The sequence below is a fragment of the Taeniopygia guttata genome, chromosome 1A (assembly GCF_048771995.1).
Source record: "Taeniopygia guttata chromosome 1A, bTaeGut7.mat, whole genome shotgun sequence".
Classification (NCBI taxonomy): Eukaryota; Metazoa; Chordata; class Aves; order Passeriformes; family Estrildidae; genus Taeniopygia; species Taeniopygia guttata.
Window position 1 is genome coordinate 11,570,951 of NC_133025.1, and position 27,479 is coordinate 11,598,429.

The 27,479-nt window shown below is 37.9% G+C and overlaps 1 protein-coding gene across 13 annotated transcripts in view; it reads left to right on the top strand.

Annotated features, from left to right (window-relative positions):
- The window catches only part of MAGI2 (membrane associated guanylate kinase, WW and PDZ domain containing 2), a 694,323-nt gene that overhangs the window by 481,111 nt on the left and 185,733 nt on the right, over positions 1 to 27,479 (top strand). The gene's annotated exons all lie outside the window — the stretch shown is intronic.

Below are 27,479 nucleotides of genomic sequence, written 5' to 3' on the forward strand. Positions count from 1 at the left end.
CTTTTGTGACTGACACCTGGTCTTTGATTCCAGCCTAAAATCCTCAAAGTGCGTTCTGGAGTCCCTGTTAAATAGAACTGGGAAATCCTGTCTTTGCACAGATAGCCTGTATTTAAGATTTGACAGATAATGCAGCACTTTAAAAAGCCTCTGTCTTTCATGACTAATACCCTCAAAGACCCAGTGGCAGATAATCACTGTAGGACAGGGGAAAAAAAACGTGGTAACATTTCAAGTTTTTAGAGAACTGTATCTGCCTGAGTGGGAGGAAGGCTCAGGCACTTAGTGTGTGGATGGTGGATATTGCAGCGTTGTCGTGAAGGGAGGAACTGCAGAATTCATAGTAGAAAGCTTTGGAATAGAATAAGTGGCTATAAAAGGTAGAAAGTATAAAAAGCAAAGATGTAGAGAAAGTGTTGCTGGCTATATAAAAAGATATTTGGATTTGTCATGTCTTTAAGCATTAGAAGTATTTTAGTATAGAAACATGAAGAGGAAAACGTATCTCTGGATATGAGGAAGAGACCTGGTAAAAGGACTGATAAGGCAAACAGGCAGGATTTTGGAATCCTGACAAGAAATGTTAGAATTTGTTTCCCTTAAACATCAAACCTTTATATGTAATTACATTCTACAGAACACAGTCTAATGTTTCATCAAAATAATAATTTCTGATTACACATTCTGGTGAAGCATTGAATCTTTTTGTCTATGCAACTGTAAAAGTAAAAAGGCCATAGAAATGCAGAATGATTCCAGATGAATGTAGTCACTTGCTATAAACACAAATGAGCCTTACTCCCATATCAATAGGTGCATATTTCTGTAGACATGCAGGCCAGATTCTAGGGACTCCTGGGACTGGGAGGTTTCCCAGGGACCTTCCCGCACAAAGATGAAGAACCCAACTCTTCTGTTGGATCCTCTTCCTTCTGGTGCATGAAGGAGGGGAAAAGATTCATATGAGGGGAAAAAAGTAATATCTTACTATAAAAAACATTAACAACTCAAACTAGTAATTTTGTCTGAGAAATTATCTAGTTTGTATAACATCTCACTACTGATGACCTACATCTTTCCTACACTGGCACTGCAGTGATAACATTGCTCTGCTTCACTGGAGGTAACGGAAACTACAACTTCTTTTTTCTGCATACTTAAATGTACTAGACATTGGACTTTGTTTCAGTGTACTTTTGCTCAAATAGACTAAAACATTTTAAAAATGTTTTAATTATAGAAATTTTTATTTAATCTTTCAGCTCTGACACCACCATGAAAGACACGAATTGCTGTGAAAGTTTTGTTGTTTTGAAAGGAGGGAGCAAAGGTTAAAGGAGAGTTGAATTTATATTTTTAAAATACTTTTTCCTCTTTCAATCCCAGCCGAATTTCTCTTATCTATTTTCTTTTAAGTATTCTGTGAGTTTTCTTTTTTACAAGAAAAATCTTTGCCTAGAGAACTTATAGTTTACCTTCTCTATAACAGAATATTTACTGGAGGCAGCAAGGTTTTTCCTTACAGAGGAACACAGTTCTCACAATTTTCATTCCTTTGACAAAATTTCAGTCATTCAATTTTTCCAATGACAGAAATAGAAACATTGGATCCACATCTGAAATTCCTGGTCTTTCTGTTCAAAAAAGAAGGAATAAGTCTGTATCTGGAATAAATGTATATCACTTTCATAATTAAACAATTTAATACTTCAGCACTCATTGTGGTCATGTGCAACTACTGAATCTGAAAGTGTCTGCCAACTGCTCTCACAGGATTCACAGGATAGACCCCATGCTTTTCGTACTGTGGCTTTTGCTTGACCATCACCTTATCTTCAAAATAGGTATTTTTTTATAAATTTTCACTCTTGGACACAGAGTGGACAAAGTCAGCTTTAGCTATTTTGGGACTGTTATATTTTTTATATTCAGACATTTATTCACCTTTTAAGGGTTTCTGTCTTCAATTGTTCCTCTACTTTCTTCCACTGGACTAGAGGAATCATTGAATTTCTTTCGGCTATGGAAGCGAGGAAGGACTGCCCTCATTGGTGGTTTGGGGACAGATGTTTTTTGTAGACTTTTCAGTCTCATCCTTGTTTATTCAGTGGGTTTAGTGGGGACCATTAGATTGTTGACAGTTGTAGCTCCATTAATATTCATTAAACTTTTTCTGATGGTCCACTTTGTTCAAAGATACAGATAATTTCATATTTTCCACCCTTCAATTCTCTATGGTCACTTTTTGTACAATGATATTTCTGCTTATGCCTTGTGTCCTCACCACAATCTGACTTACTTGGTCTCTTCATAACCGAAGAATACGCCTGTATTTGCAAGTTCCACATTAATATACAAGATCATAAAATGTTGCTCTGATGAGTACTGGAAAATGGTATGGAAAGACATTAGAGTGTGTGTCTTCCAAACTATTAAACACATGCCATATAATGCCTGTTCACAACATAGGTGACTCAAAATTCTTTGAACTTTCTGAGGTTAGTCCCCTTCCTGTCTCTTTTTTTTCAAATCTTGGAGGATTTTATCACCTCCAGTTTTTTCTCACCATCCTTTTGTTCTCACACTTCCCTACACTGTCTGGTCTCATACTGTCATATTTAACATCTCCTGAGTAGTTTAGATTATTCATTAAATGTGGGTGGTAATTATTGAAAAGTTAAATTGTAGTTTTGGCCTTTTGTTGGTCTAGTGAAAAGATCATGGCAAGTATAACAGTATTGCTTGCTATACTGATTGCTGGAGTTTGCACAACAGTTTTTCTTTATAAAATTCCTAGTTGTAACTAGAAGATATTTATTAACATGTAAGTTTCTATAAATAAAATGAACAGGTAATGCTGGATAGAAAAATATAGTCTTAGATCTATTTCAGTAAATAGTATTTCATTAAAATTTCATTATGTCCAGCCTAAAATCTATATTGTTTCAATAACTGAACCTAAAACATGGTTTAAAAAGTAGAATTTTGTCTAACAAGGAGTAAAAGCAGATAATCTTTCCCTCCTAATATTAATCCTGCAAGAAATACAGTTCTGAGATTAAGGAACATTGCCTTAGTAAGAACTGAAGAATTTTTTTCTACCTGCACTAACACTAGGTAGGAAAAAGCAGAATTAGAATAAATTGTTATGGATATAGAACATTAGTAAACAAACTTTAATCTCTTACTTAAGCACAAAATGATAAGTGACACTGCTAGAAGAGAAGAAGGCAGAAAATCCTGTCATTGCTTATTTTTTTTAGATTGATTTTGAAAGAGCGCTACTGATTTATTTTATTTTTAGAGAAGCCCAAACAAACTCTCAGTTAGTGAAGGGTGATAGGGCACTTCTTCAAAATCCACTGAATGGCTTCTGTTTAAGAGCCTTGGATTAGGTGGAAAGATAATACAACTGTAAGGGGGATTTTCTTTTTTCTCAGTGTAAGCTTCCTTCATTGATTGACTTGAAGGGTTCCCTATTCAGATGAGGAGTGTGCTTTTTGAGATTTTGTTTATGCAACACCAAATATTGTAATTATGTCCTCATGAATATTCTTTCCAGAGAGAACAATGTGCATCCTTGTGGTAGTGAAATCCCTATTAAAAATGTGTGTGCCAGCCGTGGCTATTCTGGATTGTTTATGCCTTTGTGATACACTTTCCTTCTCTCACTTCTAATTGTTTTTGAATGACTGTGGCATGGTCAACGACAATTAAGGGCTGATGGGCAAATTGCAGGAGTCCTGGCTTTGTTCCCATGATTACTGGGACAAAACTAAAATTAACACCACCCTCACCCCCCACGCTTCCCTGCCAGCCATCATCTCTGAGTTACTGATCTGCTCGTGTTTCCTTCACTCGTTCTTGAGGTTCAAAAAAATGTGATAAATTTTCTCTCCTTGGAATAATTTTTAGTAATGATCAGATTGATAGAGAGCCCAGCTAGAATATTTAATGTGTCAGAGTATTTTTTTTTGTTGCATAGCTCTTAATCTAAGAAAGATACATAATAGCAGATACTTATTCCTTTTTTGGGATAGTAAATGTGCCCGATTATTGCCACAGTAATTAAGCCAGGCATTGTTGTTACAATAGAGCAGGCTTTGAAAAATCAATAAGAAAACCTTTTAAATGTTTGTCTGGTGGAAAGGTGGAGCTGCTATTTATATAATGTCCTTCTTTGCAAAATGAAACCTGTGTTCCTAGGAAGGTTAACTGTGCTTTATATTCCTGTTGCATGTGCAATGTTACACAGAGGTGGTGAATTTGCACAAACTTCAGAGTGCATTCACTGTTGTTGGTGTTATTCATTTAATACTTATGGTTTGAGCAATAGGGAGGGCATACTCATCTCATCCTCTCGACCTAATCTAGCTCTGCCTACCATTCTAATCACCATAACTTCTGAGCTGCAGGTTCTCTGTTTTGCTACCTTGCTCTCTTTATGTATACAGATCTCCCACTGATGTTGCTGTAGGGAGCTATATAAGATAAGAGGAATATTGATATTCATTAGTATCATGGGCAACTGAGAGGTGATTTTGAACTGGGAATATTGCCCTTCAGCTTTTGCTGTTGTACATTGCATTTCACATGACTGAGTGCCCATCAGCTGAGATGTCACAGAGACTTGAATTTGAGGTTGAAATAATGACACTGTGGATTTGATTCTTATGAGAACTGAGCCACAGCTTTTATTTTTCAAACATTCTGTGTAGCCAAATTCCATTTCAGCTTTGCATATATTCATACACACAGATTTTGCAACACCAAGCAAAGCAAGATAAGCTTTAAACTGGTTGGAAGAATTTTGGATTTCTGCTTGGAATTTCTCCTTCTGTGTAATGTATTTCCAGCACTGTAAGTCTTTGAGTTTAATGCCAGAGATGTATTTTCTCCAGTAAATTTAAACATTGCCTTTGGGAATTGCTCATCAAAGGAGTTAAACTAAAAGGATAACTGTGCTCAGGTGTTCATAGGCTGCTTAGTTCATACAATGGGGATTTTTGTCATGCTGTCATGAGAGTCCTTGATGAGAGATGAGAAATATCTTGCTACCGTTAAAATTAAAATCACCTATGGCTACCTCAGCTTGAATTTTATAGAGTGTTGTTTTCATATTGGGCTTTAACAACATTTTAATTTTTTTGTTTGTTTGTTTTTTGGGGTTTTTTGTTTTGTTTTGTTTTGTTTTGTTTTTTTGGTGAAGTGTTTCAAAATAATTTTTTTTTAAGATACAGGAAAACAACTCCCTCAAAACTTCCACACCAGAATAGTACACTGGGGTTGTCTAAAAATTCTAGACATTGCAGTTCTTTCAAGCATATTCATTGTTGGTATTTTTCGAGAACTGTAGCCAGAACTGGGAAAGTATAGTTCTACAAAAAGTTTTGCTAAATATCTGGATTATGAGCTGTAGAAGTCTTTCTGGTCTAAACTTATGTGTGATATTTGACCATAAAAACTAGACACACCTGTTGTTTGAAAGCAATTTTTTATTCCTGGAAAAGTTAAACGTAGTTTTCTTCTATTTTAGCACCTGTTTAAGTTGTTTTGAAAAAAAAAATTCATTATTAAGGACTATTTGTTAAGGACTATAATAATACATTATTAGGAGTATTTGTTTATATTAGCATGTTAGATTTAGAAACTGGAGTCCTTTATTGTGATTCTGTAGCTGAAGTAAAGTTGAATCTTATGTAGAATAAATTCCTACTTTACACGTAGTGAGGAAAATATAGTAAAAGCACAAAATCTGTTTTACTGGCTCAGAATAGCTTTCTGTCTAACATGTATCCTGTCTCTAAGTACTGCTTGGAGCAAATGGTTGAGAAAAGCCTACAAGAAACAAAGCAGGCATAATCCCCCTCTTGCACCTTCCTACTTTTTATCTCTCACTGTATTACAGAATCTCTGAGCTGGTCATGGTCTCAGGATCACTGTGCTCTAACTGTCCTTTATAAATGTGTCTAATTCCTTTTTAGAGCTATTTAAACTTTTCCACCCTCTGGGAAAGGTTTCATATACCATTATCATATTCCTTTATGTGATATTTCTCCAGCAGGAGAACCCTAGCCCACAAAATCTCACATTGGCAAATGAGGTCTTCCAAATCTCTGACAGCATTAACTACCTCCTCCTACACCTCTGCAGGCTCTGCTACCTGTTTTTTGGTTGAATGACCAAATGTACTACACACAGTACTCAGGGTGTAATTGCACTACGGATGGCATAATGCTGTTTCTTGTTTTAGCTTCAGTTCCCTTCTTGACATTGCTGACATTATGTTTGCTTTTTGATTCCCCATGGGCTTAAGCTGGTGTCATGAAGATCTTTTCTCTGAGTGTTAATATTCACTTTAGAGCCCATCACTATGTATGAGTGTATGCATAGTTAGCATTCTTTTTTCCCTTTCTGCATGTCTTTGCATTTATGGAGATAAAATTAATCGTCCATTTTAACACAGTGTTATGAGACTGTTCTTCAGGTTCTCACAAGCAGTTTTAATTTGATTATCTGGAATAAGCTTTCTGAGTCTTTCATCAATATCTCAGAATCAGGAAAGTGATTTAAGAATCAAAAGATCCTGAGAAAGAACTCATGGCAATTTTTATTTACCTTCTTTATGCTTGATCCCTGAAGATGATTATTTGCATAATTTTATTCACCAGTAAAAAGGACTAAATCTGTGCTAAAAGAGCCAGAAAGAGAGTTAATACAATCATCTTATTTCTGAAACGAAGGCTTTAAGAATGCATGGTAACAGCAGCTCCATTTAATTAGCTGAATTTAATTACTCCACAGAAATGAAACCAGCTGGCCCAACTTAGCCATGGAAGAGTGGGGTATTGAAATCCAAAGCTGGACAGCAGGGACCCTTTGTATCTGTACACACCTCCAAAGGGTGTTTCACCCCACCCTCAGCTTTTGTGCTAAATGAGATGGATTTTCCTTCTGACACCCCAGGTCTAGCAAGGTGGATCTAAAGGGAATCAGCGGGGATCAACTGATCGATGGGTGAGAATAGCATGGAGGTTTTTGGAGTACATGAGATGCTTTTCACTTCAGTCTTGGCACACTCTAGGAAAAGCCTTCCCCTTTATAGATCCTGAGGCAACTAGTTTGGGGGATTGACAGAGAAGTTTATTTCGTGTGGGATCTCCAGCAAAATTGGTCTGACAAAGCAGCAACAGCAGGCATTACCTTTCTTTTTTCTGTAAGGCACATCAAGCCTTTTACACTTGTCCTTTATTCCTGTGAGACTCCTGCTCATGCTGTGCCACTGAAGAGCTGTGTAAGAGGAGAACAGCAGCCAGATCTGGCTTCACTTTGTTGCTTTGAGAATGTTTTCTAGAATGCACTAGGTGTTTTCTTCTTAAAAGAAATACAGGTATTCTTGGATAGAGTCAGGACTGTTTTTGATTAAAAACTGCAGGTAAAGGGGAAATTTTGTAATATATATATATGCACACAAAATTTTTAGTTTTAAAAATTATTTTCTCTGGAATTATCTATCCATCTAAAGGCTTGGAAAAACTTGAAAAGATAAAAATTTGAGGCTGAGTTTATATTCTCTTAATCCAAATTTGAAATGTGACACATCACATCAATACTGTAGTATCATTAAAAATGTTACACAGTTTTTCGAGAGTATTCATTTTAAGAATTTCAGGAAATAAAACTTGTGGCTTTAGAAAATTTTGCTGCTGTGTTATATCTATTAAGTAACCTTAAATAGCACAGAGAATAGGAAAAAGAGAACTTTGCATTATGGGAACTTTCTGAGAAATAATGCTAATGTTTAATTACAACTTGGTGACCCAGTACCCAAGTTGTTTTGGCTTACTAAGAGTATATAATTACTCAGAAATTCATATTCATTTGTGATATACCAGCCTCACAGTTTAGTGAAACTCTCCTATAGCTTGGTAAACTGCAGGACACTGAATCTGGGAGTTTCTGAATAATTTATCTGAAGTAACGAGTATCATCATGTGATGCTGTATCAAAGCAACTGCTCAAGTGAAAGCCAGCTGGGTACAGCCGTTGTATATCAAATAGCTGCTTGAGCTGTCTCTCTGGAAAAATTAGAGAACATAATGAGCAAAATTAGAAAACCTGGGGAGCAGCCTCCATGGATACCTATTAGCAAGAAGTAATTTAATTAGTGTGAAATCTGTGAAAGTTTGTTATTTACAAAGCTTTGTAGTGTTATAAGAGAAATACATGTCTACATACACACATCTATTTATACAGCATGGACATAAATATATATAAAGTATGAGATGAGTACTTATTTTGCTGTGTCAGTTTTATGAAACACTAATAGAATATTGGCTCAAAATCTAAGGACTCATTTTGTGCCCAACAGAAACTTCTGGGTTGCTTCCCAAAAGGCTTTATACAGTCTCACTAAAAGTAAATGCTTCAAACACCAGATCCAGGAGAGGTTGAAAAGAGATTTGCTAAGGAAAGATGCACAGCTCTGTTAAGTATCAGATTGATGCTTTTATGAGGCAGGTCTATTGAGAGTGCCATTTGTGCCACTCTGCCTGATGCTGACTAGGAATGCAGAAACGTGAAGTGCAGAACTGACGGAGAGAAGGACAGACCTGCCGAATTTTCAGCAGTCAGTGGATGATGCAGCTGGTCTGCATCTCTCAGGATCAAGCCCTGCTATAAACATTATAACTGCTTTTACTAACTTGTCTCCTGGTCTTTTAGTAAATCTAAGGTCAGAGTGGTTTAACAGTGAAGTAATTTATAACACTTTTTGGATCCACAGTTTTAAATCACAAAACCAATTTGAAGATCTATTTGTGTCAATGGCTTTTGTAGCTATGGCTAATTGTTTTTATCTGAGAGACATGGGAGAAATACTGCTTCATAAGGTTGTCATTAGCCTGGGAAAAAAGAGGCCATTGATTAGAGGCATGAATAGAATGGCTTGTAAGCCAAATTACCAGTTGGGAATTCCCGAATGGCCAAGGGCAGAGCCTGTCTGAACTTAGCAAAACTCTGCATTGCAGTGGGGAACTCTCTAAGGGATGCATTATCTTGTGATGTTGACCTTCAATCAAGTCTTTTTTGGAGGAAATAAACCAAAAGGCTTTTATTTTCAATAACAGATTTGTAATATACTTATTCAAATATGATCCAACACCAGAAAAATTCTATAGCAATTCACAGTGACAGGCATAGTTTTTATATATATTTAAGTACATATCTGCAGTATATGAAAGCAAGAAAAGGATCCTTCTATAGTACATGAAATGTGAATATTGCATCATTATTACACAGGAATTTGAAAGGGGAGGGCTTCACAACAATTCTCTTACGTATACTAACATAAAACAATGACACTCCTAAATTGTAAAAATAACCAGGAGAAAAGATACGTACATTTAGACAGTGCTTTTGTTTCTTTTCATTGAAAGATACTTTATAAAAATATTCTTTCCAAATGATAGTGTTGTTTAAAAGACATTAATAATGACAAAGTGGAATCCTTGGGTATCCAAAGACTTACTGATAGTCTGTTAAAATTCAATTTGCTAAAAACATCATACAAACATTAAATGTGCATTGGAATATTCTTATGATTTATTGAATTTTGCTAGCTAAAATGTTTCTAAAGGAATAAATACTAGTAAGTTCCCTAACCTTAATGTGAAATGAAGTGGTCCATTCCACATGTGTGTACAGAAGTGTGAATCATCAGTACATCAGCTTGTTTACAATTTAATGGTGAAAGGTAAAATTAAAAGAAAATTAATTCATAAAAGCAATTTATGATATTTACGGGCTGAACAGGCTGAATGAAGTATTTTACTTTTTTTTTTCTTTTTTTTTTCTTTTTTTTTTTTTTTTGGCATAAAGGGTAACTTGAGTCAAAATGGAATGGACAAAGCCAGTCTCTTTTACAAAATCTAATTTGACCTACAGGTTTTGGACCATTACAGGAACACATATACTTGTAGTGAAGTCCACACTATTGTGATATCTAGAATGTCATCTTTTTAATGATTCTAGTTAAATTGCTAAATCTGTGATGAGAAAAAACAGAACTTTCATTTAGCCTTGTGACTCTCATCCATTAGCCTTTTAAGAGAGCTTACATCAGCTAGCCATCAGTAGCACATTGTGGCACACAAATCTTAAAATTCATTTGTCAAATTACAGTTAGCATCGATGGACAAAGCTCAATAACACATTTTGAAAAAATAGTTTTTACTGGAGCTTTAAGCACACTGTCCCAAGAACCACAGTGTGTCCTGCCAATTTCCCTTTTGTGGAAGATGAGGTTGGTGAGTGGTTCTGCACCTCTGTTAGAGCTCACTCTCTGTTCTGCAGAGAACTGCTGTAGTGATAGCTGTTTGAGGAGCTTTTACCTGTTTTGTTTTCCTCCTGGATCCCACCATTGGCACTGTTCTCTTTTGCCAGTAATTGGATTCTGAGTATTCTCTGATTTCCACTCCCTCCCCTGGAAAAGCGAGGCAAAACAAAGATGCAACATCAGTCTACTGCCTACTGGAATTATTAGTGTTTAAATGCTCTATCACCACTGGGCTGAAAATTGAGTTGTTTATTATCAATTTGAATGCCATTCTGGAGATCCACTACAGTTAGCACTGCATTACTTTCATTATAAAATCAATTTCCTGGAGATTCCTATCTCCTTTGGTTTAATATATACCACATTGAAAACTGGCGTAGAGAAGCTGGTGCTCTTCCAAGGTAGAAGTATTGACTGCTGAAGAGGAGATGTAGTTAGAATAGGAAAAAGCAATAGATTTCCCATGTTTCAGATTGGCTGATGCTCTCTAAGCCTAAAGGACACATCTTAGTGATTTTTTACTTTAAAGTCCCCATTCCCACTTCAGCCTTGTGGGGAACAGCTCCCATTCTATCCCGTCTTTCAAGAAGTTCCTCCTGATTAATCCCAGCTGTCCTTTTCCTCTCACCTCTCAGCTGTCCTTCAGTGAGTATTTCCCAGGGATGTACTCTAGACTCCAGCCTCGGTACCCTCCACTCCTGCCCCACAGAGAGCAGGGAGGTCGGAGCTCCTTCTGGGATGGCAGGTGGGGCTGCCTGCCCTGAGGGACCCTTGTGTTCCTGGAGGCTCTGGCATGGTGGGCACTGCCCTGCAGAAGGGATCTGCTGTGCCCAGCTCTGAGCAGCCAGGCTTGTGCTCTGCCAGCTGAGCACAGCAGCCTCAGCCACCCCGTGCTCAAAACCAGCTCGCCTGATCCCGCAGATCTCAGACTGGGAAATCCCCTCGGCAACAAGGGAATGTAAAATGTATTCAACGTGGAGAAGTTTATAGCTGCCTTTGCTTATGCTCTGCCAATGTCACTGCAATCACAAGGTTACAGGAACAACAAGGACACTACATCATGCTATTAATACGTCTGGTTTGGGGCTTTTTTAAGAGGATTTTGCAGCTTTAACAGTTTTATGTGCCTACAGATACTCTTAGTCATGGATTTATTAGGATATTTTTTCTCTTTAAGTATTATTAGATATATCTTCAGAAACAGGGTTTAAACCTGTCTCTTTTGAGGTAATTTAATGTGTAGAAAAAGCTCAACTTTTCTTACTTTAGACTAGAGGGCACTTCAACTCTTAAACTTTTTATCATCCTCATAACCTTTCTTTACCTCATTTCTATTCATCCTATTTACTTTTCCATCTCTCTTCTCCTCCTCACCCTCCAAGCAATCTTAGCAGATGCTAAAGATGTCAGGCTGATAGCTCTGCAGATACAGACTCTTTATCAGATTTTAAAGATGTTGTTAATTCAGGAGTAAGCAATGTTAGTCCTGTATCACAGATTATCTGTCATGGACTTAACCCAGGCCCCTATTTAGAGAAGGAAAATCTATACACCATGGTCTTTATCTTCCTCAGTGGTGACTGCTGAAATATTTGCAGATTGACCACTGATGATGAATTAGTATGTAACAGGTGTATGCTACTCTGCATTGTGGCATTGTGTCAGAAGCTCCATGTTTGATGGCATTTGGGCTGTTAACCAATTATAATCATGGTTATTTAGTATTTGCACCACATAATGCCCCAGATAACCCACTGTAAATGAATCACTAAAAGCACAAAACTGAAAGCCACGAGTGCTGAGCTAATTAGAAAAATACTAGACAGAATGAAAAAAAGAAGGAAACTTGTTTTTTTAATATAATTTATTAAATTCTCCTCTAATCCTCTCTTTTTATAGCAGTTTACCATTTACATATTTTCCTTTTTCTGTGTATCATAAACAAGGCCTATTTTCTACTGCATTTTTTCTTTTTAATCACTTTTGTCTGTTTCCTTAATTTTTTTTAATTGGTAAATTCTCCTTTTCTGCTTGTGTGTCTTTTAATTAGACATTTGCCCATCATCCCTCTTTCTGTAGAGTTTATCCAAACTCTAAAGCCCTATTTCTGTAGCCTGCCCTTGGATTTCTGCCTTAGCCCAGGCACAGACCAGTGAGGTACAAGGAATTGCAGATGTCATTATTCTGCAATTATTTTGTGTGAATGTAAATTGTTTTGTTTTCTCTGTAATTACTTTTTTTCCCTTAGATCCTGGTTGGGGTTTTTTTCTTTATGAAGTTCCTCAGACAGAGGATGTCTTCTTCACTAGACAGGCAGCCATAAAATCCTTCTGTAGGGAAGGAGGCTGTTTACAGTGATGGTTATGCAGAGTAGATTTCCACTGAGTGGATCTAATTAAAACCTAAAGGATGATTTTAGCTCTGATAGCTTCCCAGTCCATCATCTCAAGCTAATGTTTTGTATTAGGGTGTATAAAACTAACAAAAACTTTACCATTGTTTATCAAGCTAACATGCTCTCATTTCAGGATTATCACCTTCCAAGAAAAGAAAACCTATAGTCTTGTTCTAAAAAAAGATAGATGAATGCTTACTTCATGAAGATAATCCTTACCAGTACCTTTTTTTTTTTAATGCCTGTCGAAAATCATAACTACAAAAAAGGCACATTTCAGCCTAGAAGTCTGAAATATCAGTTCAGAAATCCACCATCTTATTAAAATCAACTTTTCAGGCACTTAAGATATTACTGTACAAAATAAACAATACAAATTTAAAATTAGAGCTTGGCAGTTGGCAAAAGAGAGTCACCTGCTTGGCTGTTATGTAATGACATGTCCAAAGTTATTGAGCTGCTAAATTAAACCTTTCCTGTTACAGTGCTGATAATCAATACACTAATATTTGTGTAAATTTGCTGTGCAATTTACAGCAAATCGGGGTGGGGAAGGGGGGAAGTGATGTCTGTATTATATTTTTTGCTTTTAAATTTGTTATTTTGCATCAATTTTATTCTGAAAGCATTCTCATCTTTTACTGGAAAGATTTCCTTTACTGTCTGTCCTGAACTCTAGCTAGCCCTAACCATCTAGTCCTTCCTTAAGCTCATGTGTCAGTTCAGTTCTTAACATGAACTTCCTCACACCCAAGGAGCAGTCTGAACCCACACATGCTTTTGTCCTTGCTATTCCAAAATTCATCTTGTGGCTATTGTCAGATTTCAGGGGAATTTATCAGTAGAAAGCTGCTCCAAAATCTTTCTGATACTACAAAAAGATGGTGAAAGTTAACTTGTTAAACTTTGCACCTGTATAAGGGAAACTGTTATCTGGCAAAATCGTGTCTGAAGCTGGTGCACAAGCAAAGATTTGAATGTACCTTGAGTTTCTTCTTAGCTCTCCAGGAGTGCCCAGTGCTTTATTTTCTACAGAGAATCTAAAAATACAGTTAGGCAGGGTGTCACCTTCCTGAGAGAAAAGACTTCATCAGATGATTGATAAAGGCATCCTGGCATAGGGAAACAGCTTTATTAAGTGTACAGATAGGACATGTTTTGTTGGCTGTCACCTAAACCTGCAGCACAGACCTGTCCTTCGAACTTCTGACAGGGAAGTACAGAGACTTTTGAAAACCAGGCCTTTTGTACCAGGTTCTTTACCACAAGGAACTCTAATGCAGTAACTTAGTGTTCATCTGAATGCATACTACAATGAATAGTCAATAATTTTTCATTTAATAATATAATGTAGTTTTTCCCATTTGCCACTTGCAGCTGGCATTTTTGCAATGCATTTTATTTTTCAGACATCTTCTAGTGAATCACCAGATAGAGCAGCTGTGACAGCTATCCATTAATTATATCTCTGTATTAAAGTCTAAGGAAAATATGACTTTCAAGGGAAAGTCTCCAGTAGTGCCCAAGTAGCAGCAGTTAAACCAGCACTATCTGGTAGTTGAATTGGTGGTTGATTAAATATTTGTATAGAGATTCACATAGCTGTATTAACCTCAAATATTATTTATGAACAATTTGCCTTTGGGATTAGAATGAAGAATAGCAAAAGACTTTTAATGTCTCAGTAGTAATTAGTATTGCCTTGATGCACATTTGCAGTATGCCAATCACAGGCAATCCAAAGTCACCCACATGTGTGTCATGGCCTTTCCCTTGATTTAGGCCAAGCAGAGCTTCTGTATTTCAGATACAGGAAAGTAGATAAACTGCCTTATTCTATCTACTTCAATTTATAAAAAGTGAAAACAAAATAGACAGCAAGGGTTTAGAGGTCTTTTAAGATATTAAAAAGTGAGTGATGTGCAAGATGGAAGCAGCTATGTGGCTTCACTGGAAGCAGAAAGTGAAATCAGAAGGCAATACATAAATGCATTCCTACTATTGTATCACAGCTCTCCCTGCTCTTGTGACTCTCCAGTCAGTACCTGACTTGTGTGAAGTGAGACAGGATCAGCCAGGGGACATGTTTTTAACCCAAAGGGCAGACTCGCCCTGTGGGCTGGGGCTGGAGAGACCCCACAAGCTGCAGCCATCCGAGGGGGGCAGAAATGAGGGGAGCTGAATTATGCAGACACCTGCATAAGGAATGCTCGGGTCCTGGATGGGTTCCCAGGAGGACACAGAAAAGCCCATTCAGTAGGTTTCTATTACAATAACATTCAAAAGTCCATAGACTGAAGCTTATGCTAGGGAGGAAGACCTGTTTCATTGATTGCTAGAACTTTCTCATCGTCTGTTTTGTATGATTCTGACCTTTTCCTAAATGAAATGGAAACTTTTCAATTTTCTCATTGAAAATAGATGCAAGTACTGTCAGCAGGAACCACAGACATACCATTTCTGCCAACTTTGTGATTTTCCTGTCAGTTTTTTCTTCTTGTTACTGGTATGCCATAATGCTGACAGCTTTTATTCTTTGAACAAAGCCTAGCAAGGAAGTTTCTGTTGGAATGTGATTATTCCTTTTACTGACATAGATGGGGACGGTTCCCACATCTGATTCTGTAACTGTGCTCCTGAAACTGTCACCCTTCACCTTGCTGGGTGTTTTCAGATGCCAAATATTTTCTAGGGTCTGGCAGAATTCCAGAGAAAGCGGTGCTGTTCCTGCTGAAATCATCATCAGATGTGATGATGAATACAGTCCTGTGTATTTCAGTTGCAATGCATTCAGGCATAGATTTTTACTCACCACAAATGCAGAATATTGCTTCACTTTGAAGTAATTTTTTCTTCATAAGCCACAAAAATGAGGTTCACTGTGGCTACATTTAGAACGCATTTCTCTTTAAATGCTAGCCTTTTCCTGTTTCTCAGAGTGGGAAATGGTGGAATTACATAGCACAGATTTATTGCCACCAAATTTAACACTCCACAAGAAATAATATGTCTATTAGTTCTTCTCTTAGAAGGTTTCATTATGTCCCCAAGTCTAAACCACTTAAAATTTATCTCATCCATTATATGGTACCCACTGCATCTTTGATACAGCAGAATTAAGCCTTCAACAGAGAGAGGTATGAACCTCAGTTTTCACCCTGGCCTGACTGGATGTGCATGAGCTTATCTCTCTGTTCTCTTCTGTGAACTTGAATTTGTCATTGGCTGCCTGGTTGCATTTACATGGTGGGGAAAAAACATCCATAGAGTTTCTGGCCATCTAAATGGATCCTGCCTGCTTTCTATATGTGGACTGCAAAGAAAATCCCAAGATCAGTCATATGGTGCATTTCTCTCCCTGTCACTTACCTCAATAAAGATCAAGGAATCCTGATGGAAATACATCTGAAACAATTGTTTATTAATAAATATAAACTAAGATATATTTCCTCATACACTTGACAAATAATTCCACTCTTCTTTTAAGGAAAATGGGGTGGAGGAAAACAAGATGGAGGAAAATGGGACGGAGAGGTGGCTAAACAAACTTAGAGGGACCTGTCCAAAGGAAGGAAGGGAATGCAGATAAGCAGAGCATAATAGTGGGACTTAAGGCCTTGTTTTGGGAAATAGTCACATCTGTAAGAAAGGAGGCATGAAACTTTCCCTTAAAGAGGAGGTGACACAGAAAGTTTTGTTGCTGTTGTTGTTATGATTACTTGTAAAATGCTGGCTGTTTAGTGGCAGATGAATGCTTTAGAAATATAATGACAAAAAATAAGCGTATAGGTCAGCTGAAGTACCTCTTACCCCAAATCTTCCAACAACTGGGAAAAGGAACATGCATTTTAACTCCCTCATCCTTGATCAATCCCCAGTAAACCCAAATGCTTACTTTGTGTATGGAACATATCTTGTCTGATATGTTAATGCAGTCTACTCCACAAAAAAAAATAATAATCACTGCTGTTAAATTTACTGCACCTGTTTGCCCCTAACCCTGCTGCTAGCACCCCACAGAGCATTAGCCCCCCCGCTTCTGCTACTGAAACCCAGCTTTTCAATGGAGATGTGTACCTTTCCCTCTAATCTTTGAGAATAATCAGACATTTCATCCAGCAAGATCATGTCAATATATGCCAGCTTGTTCTAAATGACCTCTGGACCAGCTGATATTTTATACTACCCAGTCACCCAATATTTGGAATTGCTCTAAATTTTTTCCACTAGGTTTTAACACTGTAGGAAACACAACTTCATTGAAGCAGTCTATTTCACATATGAACATGGGCATTAGAAGGATATGATTTGTATCTCATTTGCCCCTAATATACAGCCAATAATTTATGCCAAGATTGTAATTAATAATGATCAGACAATCACCATGGTGATTACATGTGGCAAATACTGTTTCTTGCTACTAGATTTCAGAAAATACATATACATAGTGTAGTCATAGTCTTTCCAGTTGACTTCACTGGGTTTATAAATAATCTCTAGGCTTCTTTGAATATTTTTAGTATTTAGAATCTTAACTTCTTACACTGCTCCTTTAGATTTCATCTTCATCAAATAAGCATTTATGAGGATAAGGTACCCCTTCACAATTCCCTTCATGTTCTTTAGCTTAGGTGAGACAAAATTATTCTGTAATAAAAGACAATAGAGAAAAATTACAAAGTGTTTCTACCACTGTCAATGGTGTTAAAATAGGAAAGTAGCATTATTCTTAAAATTAGTTTTTTCTTGTTCACTACTCTTTGTGCTTCCTCTGTCTAAAGAATTAATCCATTCCTCTGTATAGTTGACGTTGAACTGTGGACAGCATTCTGCAGTCAGCTTTGTTAACATTAAAACACATGTTACATAGGCTGTCTGGAGGTGATAGATGTCCTTTTCCTCTGCAGTCTCAGAACCCCAAATCTAATCAAGTCGTGGAAGTCCTGGGGAAAAGGCCAGGATCCAGTAGTGCTAGGGAAGATGATGGACAGCAACTGTGTAAAGGACAGTTTATTAGCTAAAAAGAACTCCTGTCTTCTTTTTTAATAGTTTCAAGAAGAAAATTAGAGCAAAAACATTGAAGGACTTACTACAGTTCAGAAAAATTAAAGCAGACTTTCCAATATGATTCTTCTAGTGCTCATTTTAGATTTTGAAATTTGAAATCTATAGAATCTGCAAGGTAGTAAAAAAGACTTCATAACTTCTCTGTAGATCAGTTCAAAATGTAGTGATTCAAACTACTGAAGGAAAAAAATATACTTACAAAATAATACATAAATAGAAACAGAATATTTATGTTTATGTATAACAAACAAAATATCAAGTTATTTGTCCAATTGTAAAGGAAAAGTTTTCTTTTGAATAAAATAAGCAGAAAAAAATTTTTTTTTCCTTTTTTTTTCTTTTAAAAGTTAAAAAATACTTATTTTTAGTTTATAAAACCAAGGCAATACTTTTAATAGCTTATTTTTTGTTCCTGATCTTATTGTTGAAAATGCTGATTTTATAGAAAATGTATTATAATTTACCTTTTGCTGTAGGTTTAAAAATTAGTGTGTTTAAAGTTTTATGTTTAGTTGGAAATGTGATAATGTCTTTATATGCGCTAGTTTAATTCTGTATGCACATTCAGTTTTTTAGACACTGTTATAGTTCTACTGTCCTGAGCAGTACAGAGAAGGCAGACAGCTGGTAGTTTGTGCTGTTTGGATTTTCTCTCTGGGGCAGAGCACCTTGGAATGCCCAGTGAACATTGAGTACAGAAATATTGAAAGTGCCACATTGTGAATTCTGCTCTAAGCACTGTATGCACAATATCAGATTCTGTAGCCCTGAACAACATGTTTTCTTAAATCCTGCTTTATGGACCTAGCTCTCCATGCCTGGGCATATGGGATATTTCATAACCAATGCTTTTAGGTTAGTTACACATCACAACAAAACAGAATTCTTCTGGCATTATAAACAGCTCTGGTTTAAGCAGATATCAAATCCAGAAAGTTTTCTATTTGAAAAGCACACACGGTGGACTTCTCGGTGAAGAATTCACCGTGTTTAAAAAGACTGTGTATTTGTTAAAAACACTGGAGGTAGAGTCTTCCTTAAGAAATAAATAACTGAAAATATCTGGAAATTGAAAGCAAATCCTGTCAAGTAATTTTAGCGCTTGGTGGTATGCCATATTGTCAATAATAGAGAAAAAACCCATTTAAGTAAATGCATTATAAGCATTACTATTACGCTTTGGTAAACTTGCTGTATCAAGTTTTGCAGTCTTTGTTAATACACTTCACAGAAGATAATGGTAATATGCTGTCTGAACTTGTCACTTAGGAGACTAAAACTAGTTAATAGAGCAAATAAGAATTACAGTTTTCCCTAAGTGATACATGCCAATATTTCTGCATTATTAACTAGTCCACTGAGCAATAGAAGCTACCTTTCCTGACAAAAAATCTTGTCTTTGAGGAAATATTACTGATTTACTGTTCCAAACAGTAAAAACTAAATAAAGAAAAATGCTGTACGGAATTTTTGGATAAATGTGAGTTAAAAAGGGGATGAACAAAAATAAGAACATTATGAAGTACATGCACCTTGATTAGAGTTGTTGTGGAGCTGTTTGGCTGTGCAGCCTTACAGATGTGTAAGTCTAGGCTCCCCACATTCGCTATATAAAATAGGTCAGTGAGGGGTTTTTAATCTCAGTGTGAAAGGTGGTCCTAATGATTTGTTGGAGGACACATGATTTTTTCAGGCACTCCTGACTCAGTGATAATTTCTGCGGAGATTATGAAAGAGACATGAGACTCACCTTGAATCCCATAACATTTATGGCATAAGTGGAGGCACACCAGTACTCAAAGCCTACCCATTCCAGTACACAGGCTGAAGTGGTGAGTTTGAAAGAGTTCTCCACCCATTACAACATCTTCAGTGCTCCAGTTCCTCCCTTAAAATTGGGATTTACTCAGAAGTGGCTGCAAAGAGAGTAGAATGACTGATGGACATCACTAGCTCCTTGTCTGTGTTGGGCCCTCATTCCTCCAGACTCCAAGGAGTGAATTTTAGAGAGCTGAGGAAAGCAGTGCTCTGCTCTAAGGATCCACATTTGCCTTTCTGGACTTCTTCCCATCATGTCCTGTACGCCTGCCTCACCCCAGACTGAAATATTGATGGCTCAACTGTATGGCAATGAGAAAGCACCTTGTGTGTCAGGGGACAACCCAATTCACTCAGCAAACTAGATAAGGTTTATGGTAATGTTGTTCAGTGTTTTAACAGTCTCTGCAACTCAGCCACAGCAGGAGCCTCTGTCACTGTACAGTAAACAAGAGCTGATTGATTTTGTAATCTCGAGAGGGACACCTGCCTTCCCGTTTGACTAAAGCTCTCATTTCTTTTGCTCTAGTAAATCCTACAAGCTAGAGAACAAACAGCACTCTAGTACTTCATACATTTAAAAAAAGGAAAATCCATTTCCATCTTCCAGAAGACAGAATTGTAGGTGCAGAAGGTCAGCAGTGCAAGTTCTCAGGCACTCTGTAGCACCATGCTCTTGAAAAAGAGCTTTTTCTTTTTGATACAGCTGAGACAATTTTAGCATCTGTGTAGTATGAACTGTGTCTTCCTCAATGCATGCATGTTCATTTTATATAAATTCTATTTATACAAACAATAAGAAATAATTTTTGTAAAACCAAATAAAAAAGGAGAAAATCAATCTATAGGTGTTAGAGAGTAGTGAAAAATTTATGCATTTAAAAGAAAGGCAAGTTTTCCATAAATCATTCTTCATGTATTTAGAGCCTTCTCATGTTGCTTTCTCCTCTGATTTTTTGAATTTTTTTGTTGTGACATACTAATTTTGAGAGGCATCCCTGAAGTTATTTAAGGACACGTAGATGTGGCACTTAGAGACACACTTTAGTGGTGGACTTGGCAGTGCAGAGGTAATGCTTGGACTTGATTACTTTAAAGGTCTTTCCCAACTTATTGGAAAGTTAGAAATTGTATGATTCTATGGTTCTATATGCCTCTTGAGGCCAATAAAGCTGCCTCTCATGGCATGTGCCCAGATTTTAGAAAGGCCACTCCTGTTTTCATCATGCCTTTTTAATGCTTTGTAATTATCAGATGTTTGGGGTCTCTTTGCAGTGCTGTGCTCTCTTATAATCTAGAAATGTATTTTTTCCATTATTTACTGAGACTTTAAAGACAATTATAAATCTTTAGAAAGACTACAAAGAGTAACTTTACAGTAATTCTAATTCTAGGGGGAAAGTATCTGTTTCATTTTCACATTGAGGGTGCACCTTTTTTTATTTCTAAGGAGCTGAGAGCTGTCCCAGGAGTTGTGGTGTTGGATGGGAGCTCCCAGCACGTTCCTGAGCCCACAGGCACGGAGGCAGCTGGATGCCACTGAAACCCCACACACTCCTTGGGAAACTCTGCTGGGGGGGAGAAGCCAATCTGCACAAGCCAGTTTTCTTTAAATTCAATGGGCTCTACCCCTTCACAAAATTCAAAACTACTCATAAGCCTGGTTCAGTTCTCCAGGCCCTTTGCTGTCTATTTGGAGTGAAATCCCGGGGCATGTTCTGCACACCATGTATCCCAACATTCATTTCAGTTCCTTGTAGAATTCAGGTGGAAGATGAGTCTCTGAAAGCTCTTAGTAAACTTATACAGCTCTTAAATTCACAATTGTGCCCAAGATAAATTCAATCAAATATCAAGAGGGTTTTTTTTCAACATTAAGCATCCACGGATGAGGAAAGAGCAAAATTTAGATGGTATTACCCACTCTAATCCAATCCTTTTTGTGTGAATCAATATATGTGTTAACTGCATGAGTTTATTAAGAAGAATTCCTGGTCTCATTTAGTATGGCAGACACCCAGCACATAAGTTTTATGTTAAGTGGTTAAAGATTTAAAAATCCTTAAGCAATTAAAGTTTATTTAAAAATGGGATGTCTTAAGCTCAGTAACTGTGCTTTGTGCTATCACCTGCTCAGCCCACTTCTTTACCCATAGTCTTCCTTCAAATTTAAATTCTACTAGCTTCAAGTGACCACTAAAATTGTGATTTAACATGATAAATAATGCTATTAACAAATACATATGTGTGTATTTTAATATGTCCCAAGTTCTTTGAAAGAAAATTTGTTTTCTAACAGCATTTCCTCTAAGATGGGAACAAGTTTTGCTTATTTTGAAGAAAGAAAAAATTCTCATTGTGAAGAGCAATAACTAAATATTCCAAGTTAATTTGAAGATCATAGACCTTGAGTTAATTTACAGCTGAGCTGTGGTCAAAGGAAAGTAGTTTTTCTTCAGCATCTAACCAAACTTCCACAGCAGCAATTGTGTTGAAAGATAATATTAAATTCTTTAAACTTCTAGTCAGCCTATCAGAAATTCAAAGCACTACTAAAATGGAGTTCTAGCAATTGAGGAGCACCTTCTCAGGTACTGTGTACCCCATCTTTCTGGTGCCACTGGGAAGCATGATATTTTTGAAAACACTTAACTGCAATTTCTCATAGAACTGAAGTGCCTTCACTAGTATTTTGTCTTCATATAGCAATTATTTGCATAGAAAAAGAAAGTGGTAATATGAGGAAGAAAATGAAATATCCTAAGTGAGAATGTATTTTCCAAGTGTGTAAAACAAAAACTTAATATGTAAGTATGTAAATACTAAATAAAACCAGTTCTGGTTGGGTTTGTTTGGTGGGGGGAGGGTGGTGGTTGTTAATGCCTTTTGAAGTCACTGTCAGTTTCAAAACTGTAAGAGAAGAGATGAAAAATCATCAAGTAGTGCAATGTCCTTAATCTTCAGGTTTTACTCCTCCAGGCTGTCATTACTCATCGATAGTCTGACTGATGTGAGCTGGACAACTTTTGTGTTATTCTGAAATACCCATTTTGACAAGGCAAAATTAGTAACATTTTGCAGAGTTATTAGCAAATATAAGTTATATTGACAGGCAGCATTTATTTCTTCAGCCTGGAAGTCCTGGAATTGAGGGTGCAGGATCCCAAGGGACAAAAATTCCCTTCAGAGATAAGTTCATGCCAGCTTTCCCTTCTGAGAGGTGGGTGAATTTTAATTAGGTGCATCTGGGATTTCTCCCATTTCCCAAGCCTCCCCACTGCCTTCCAGCTCAAGCAGGGTCATGTCTCCCCAGCTCCTGAGTTGCATTTGATCCTTTGAGAAAGTCTCAGTTGAGATTTAATAAATATAGCTCCAGAAAATGTGCCTCCATCTCCATATTTACAGCTTGAACAAAGCCACATCAGAAGCACCAATATAAAACACACCAGCTATGAAATGGAGAAAGGGAGCGTTATGCAACCCTTTATCTATTGAGGTTAGATAGCCAAAAATAAAATCACATTATAAAACTTGCAAAATTACAGAGAAAATTATTTGATCCACTTTTTTTGTGCTATACATACCCAGAAAGGGTTGCAAAAAGATTTACTAGAATCAGATCCCTTGGGCATCCCTACCCCACACTATCCCCCTATTCCAGTCCCTGGTAAGCTCTATCCCATGTTCTCCAAACCCATAAATCAGATACTTCCTGCGTAAAGATATTTATACCTGTCAGTGAATCCAACTTCACTGGAAGCTGTTTCTCTATCACATATTTTGTATGTGTAGAGTACCTGTGGTCCATACTCCTTTCCATGGAGCTGTTAGTGTTTAGGGAAGGTTACATTAATTATTTGAAAAATGTATCATTGCTTTTGTTTATAATAAAAGCAAGGGACTGGTTTTCTTTGAAAATAAGGCAATGCTAGTAATGCTAGTTAATGTATACTTCTGGTTACCCCTGAAAAGGAAAAATTCTTCAAAGCTTGTGATCCTTTATAGCAGTAAAATTTGATCTCATCTCTTTGCCCTTCAGACAGCCTCGCATCACTCCTCTAATACATTAGTAACCTTCCCCACCCAGATCTCAGTGAAATGTCAATAATTATCTGCCATCTAGAAACCCAGTACCCCACAGAAGGCTCATGTCACCTCTGAGAGTGTGTCTGGGTGAGGAAGGAAAGCAGAATCGTGTCTGACTGTTTGCCAAGAATGCAGAGGAAAGTAATACCACCACCAAGAGCTCAGTTTAGTGAGGCTGGAGGGCATGAAATGACTGGACAGTTTAGGTTCTTTGCGCTGAAGTCAAGGGCAAGCTGAAGGCAACATCAGAATTAGTTCTTTTGCCCTGATGGGGTTTTGCTGTTCTTTCAGTTCATATTTTTTAAGAGAAATATATCAACAGATGGAAATGCTGAGCCACACATCAAAGTCAGTTGCTACCTTAAAATATGTACCTTGGAATATATAATCAACATGCTCTGTCTCTTCTCTGATATCTTCCTTTCTGACTAGCTGGAAAGACATTTAGGAAAAATCACCATGCCTAGAAGTTAGGGATATCATCAAAAGGGTACAAGTGAAAAAGATGATGTGAGAAATGCAAATTGGTATGTACAGTATAGAAGTTCAACCTGTATAAGGCTGCAAAATGCTGAAGTTTTGTAATGGACATCTAATTAATATTCGTTGTTCTTGATGTTTGAAAGGTCTGTCTTGGCACTGGATGTTCGTATTTCCCTGTCTAGCTTCATCAGATCTCTGTCTCTGATCAGATCTCTGGTGAGACAGACTTTGATAGAAACCCACTAAGTTATTCCACCACATGAAAGTCTGTGTCTTGGTAATATATGTTTTTAATTGGTCAGAGCTGTTGTTTATGCTGTACCAGACGGTTCCTTTACAGTCTCATTTTTATCATTTAATAGACTATCAGGAAGCAATTATCAGGTTTGTTTCACTTTGTCAAACTGGCTGTAGTGTACTTCTATTAAGGATTCAAATAAGTGTGGAGTTCTGTTTACTGCCTGGTTTTCAACTGGTGAATGTACACACTAGTAGAACATGCAGAAGAGAAGTATCTGTTTGTTCAGGGTACTGAGTAGCTTAATTCTTAGATGATTCCTTACTTCTTTTCATTTATACGTGAACATAAAGTAACTCATTTACTTAAGCATTGTGGTGTGTCATTAATTCTGTGTAGAGTCTGTAACTACTGTGCTGTTCTTATCTATAATTTAAATGAGGCTTTGCACTCAATCTAACTGAACAGAGGAGACAGGTACCATAATAGCTTGCAATAATTGACCTGGCAGAGCCATTTTGGAATAATTTGAGAGTAATATGCTTGACCCTGCAACCTTTCCTCCCACAGACTGTCTACTTTCAATCTTACAGTTCCAACAGAGGCTATTAGCATGGCATCATCTCTGATTCATGGGGATGTGAAGAATGAATGCATTATAAATGGAAAAAAAAACCATTTTGGTCTCTCGGCCATAGTAGGATGTTGGAATTGAGAAGGATCAAAACACACTGTTTGAATCTTGCAGCTGAGATGATGGTGGTGATCAACACAGGCCCGCAGACAGGATGGATGCCAATAGGTTTCCCTGCTACAAGCTGGAAAATTTAAATGTCTTGCCATTGAGTTGGTCTGTCTGAGAATGAACCTTTTCTGTGAGGGGGAAATTCTGCTCTGACTGGGGAACATGGTCCTTTACTCTCCTTTATTCACCTGGGGGGTGAAGTTTCGGGTATGACCACTGTTCTCAGAGGAAGCCAAGTTTGTGACTTGTTGCATTCTCTGTCCTCTTCAGCAAGAATTTTAGAAGCAGCAGAAGAAGCAGAGCTGGAGTCAGAGATGTGAACAACCATGGGATGGTTTTGGTGGGGTACCTAAAGGACAGAGTATATTTGGTAACAGACTAAATGACTTGGGCAGGAATAAAGGAAGTAATGATTTGTTACAGTCAGAGCTGGGCTCTCCTGACTCCCCTTGCTGTTCTCAGCTGTGGTGAAGGTATGCAGGGTGTTCCTGCTTGTGTGTGCACAGGCATTTGCTGAGGTTAAATGTGGGGAACAAGACATGGACTTCCATATGAAATTGCATCATATGGACAAAAGGAGCAGAGCTTATGAATGAAAGGGTGAGATTTACCTCACTGCAGCTGGAATGTCACAGAGTAAAATCACACTGGCCAGCCCTTCCCCACAGTCACCCCACACCTGGCCTTGCTGTGTCCCCTGTGTGCATTGCATGTGGCTGGGTGTCCTTGTGAATTGAAGAGCTCCCAGGAGAGAAATCATTTAGGGTGGACCACTCTCTGGCTTTGGCATTCCTCATACTGAGGGCTAAAGGAGTTGAAAAGGCATTATCCCTCTTAATAATTGTGTGGGCCTTCTGTGACCAGGGCCAACAGTTCCCAGGAAGGGCAGCAAACATGTGCAGCAGCTGGAAGCTGTATGGGACTAAAAATATATAGACTGAGGATTGCTGAGGCAGTCTGTGAGTTAGGCAGGCAAAACAAACTGAGCATGAGAAGCAGCATTGCCATGGAAGCTCCAGACACTTCAGGTGGTCAGAAGGAGTGTCAGGCCAGCCCTGCAGATCCCACACATGGGCTGGTGGGACTTTTTGGAGGTTTGGTGGGGAAAATAAGGCTCATTCCCAGAGGATGCCAGGGTGCCAAAGACTTTTTTGACTGAACTTCATGGAGGGGAGTAGGCAGAGAGGCTTTGGACCTCAGCTTCTGATTAAGTGATGCTTCCTTAACATCATTTAAGTGGGAGGAATTAGCCCCCATAGATAATATCTGAGGCTTCAAACGCATTTCTCTTGTCAGAGTCAAAACCAATAATCCCTGATCCTGCAGGAAAGGTACTCGTGTTTCAGGCCTGTGGGGCACAGCAGGGCAGGTACTTCTCTGAGAACTCTTGTGCTTTTAAGTGGCTCCAGTTATTTTTGAACAACTAAGTAGAGTGCTCATTATGCATTTCCCTTAAATGAAAATAATGACCTACAAGGTCATGTTAATTAAGAAGCACAGTAAGTAAGTGAGAAGAGGTTCAGTTAGTACAAACAGTGGGCCCAATGCTGCATCACACCATGCTCACAATCAGTCTGGGTTTGTGTATGTCTTTACAATATTAAGAATTTGTAGAATAGGATCATTGCACAAATAAAAATTGCTGGAGATCAGTTCAATCTGTCAGCAGCCACTGGCTCATTATGTGGCCATGAGCAGTATCTTCTTTTAGATCATACTGACCAGAGTGCTCTGGCTTACTGTGACCAGGAGCAGTGCCAATTTACCCTATTGAGAAGAAAACTTGACATATTCCAAAACTTTTACTCGCTTTTCAGAGTTTGTCATTTGGACTGGTATGGTGCAGGATCATACTCAGTGATGGAATTTCACAGTTGAATCATCATATTTCAGCTACAAGTCCCATTAGCTGCAGGAAGCTCAGGCTGTCAGGCACCCAGTGACTCCAATTAGAGCAGCACAGCCCAGGCTGGGCATGGGTTTCTCCTCTGTGAACAGCTTTAGATGTGCTGAGCCTCACATGTTCTTGCCACACATTTACAAACCCTCAGCTCCTCTCTCTGCCTGTCTCAGCTCAGCCCCACCATGTTCCCATGGGAAACCCACCCAAGTGCTGGATCTGGGATCCACAAGGCCCCAGCACAGGGGAAGGCTGTAGAGATGCTCTGTAGCCAGGGGTTCAGAGTCACACGTGCTGCCATGAGTCTTCCTGGGCAATATTTTGGTGAGCAGGCACAGCTGCATCCTTTTCTCTTTACACAACAAACCCCTCACAGGACCAGTATTCTGTGTCCATGTACCCCCTTATCTA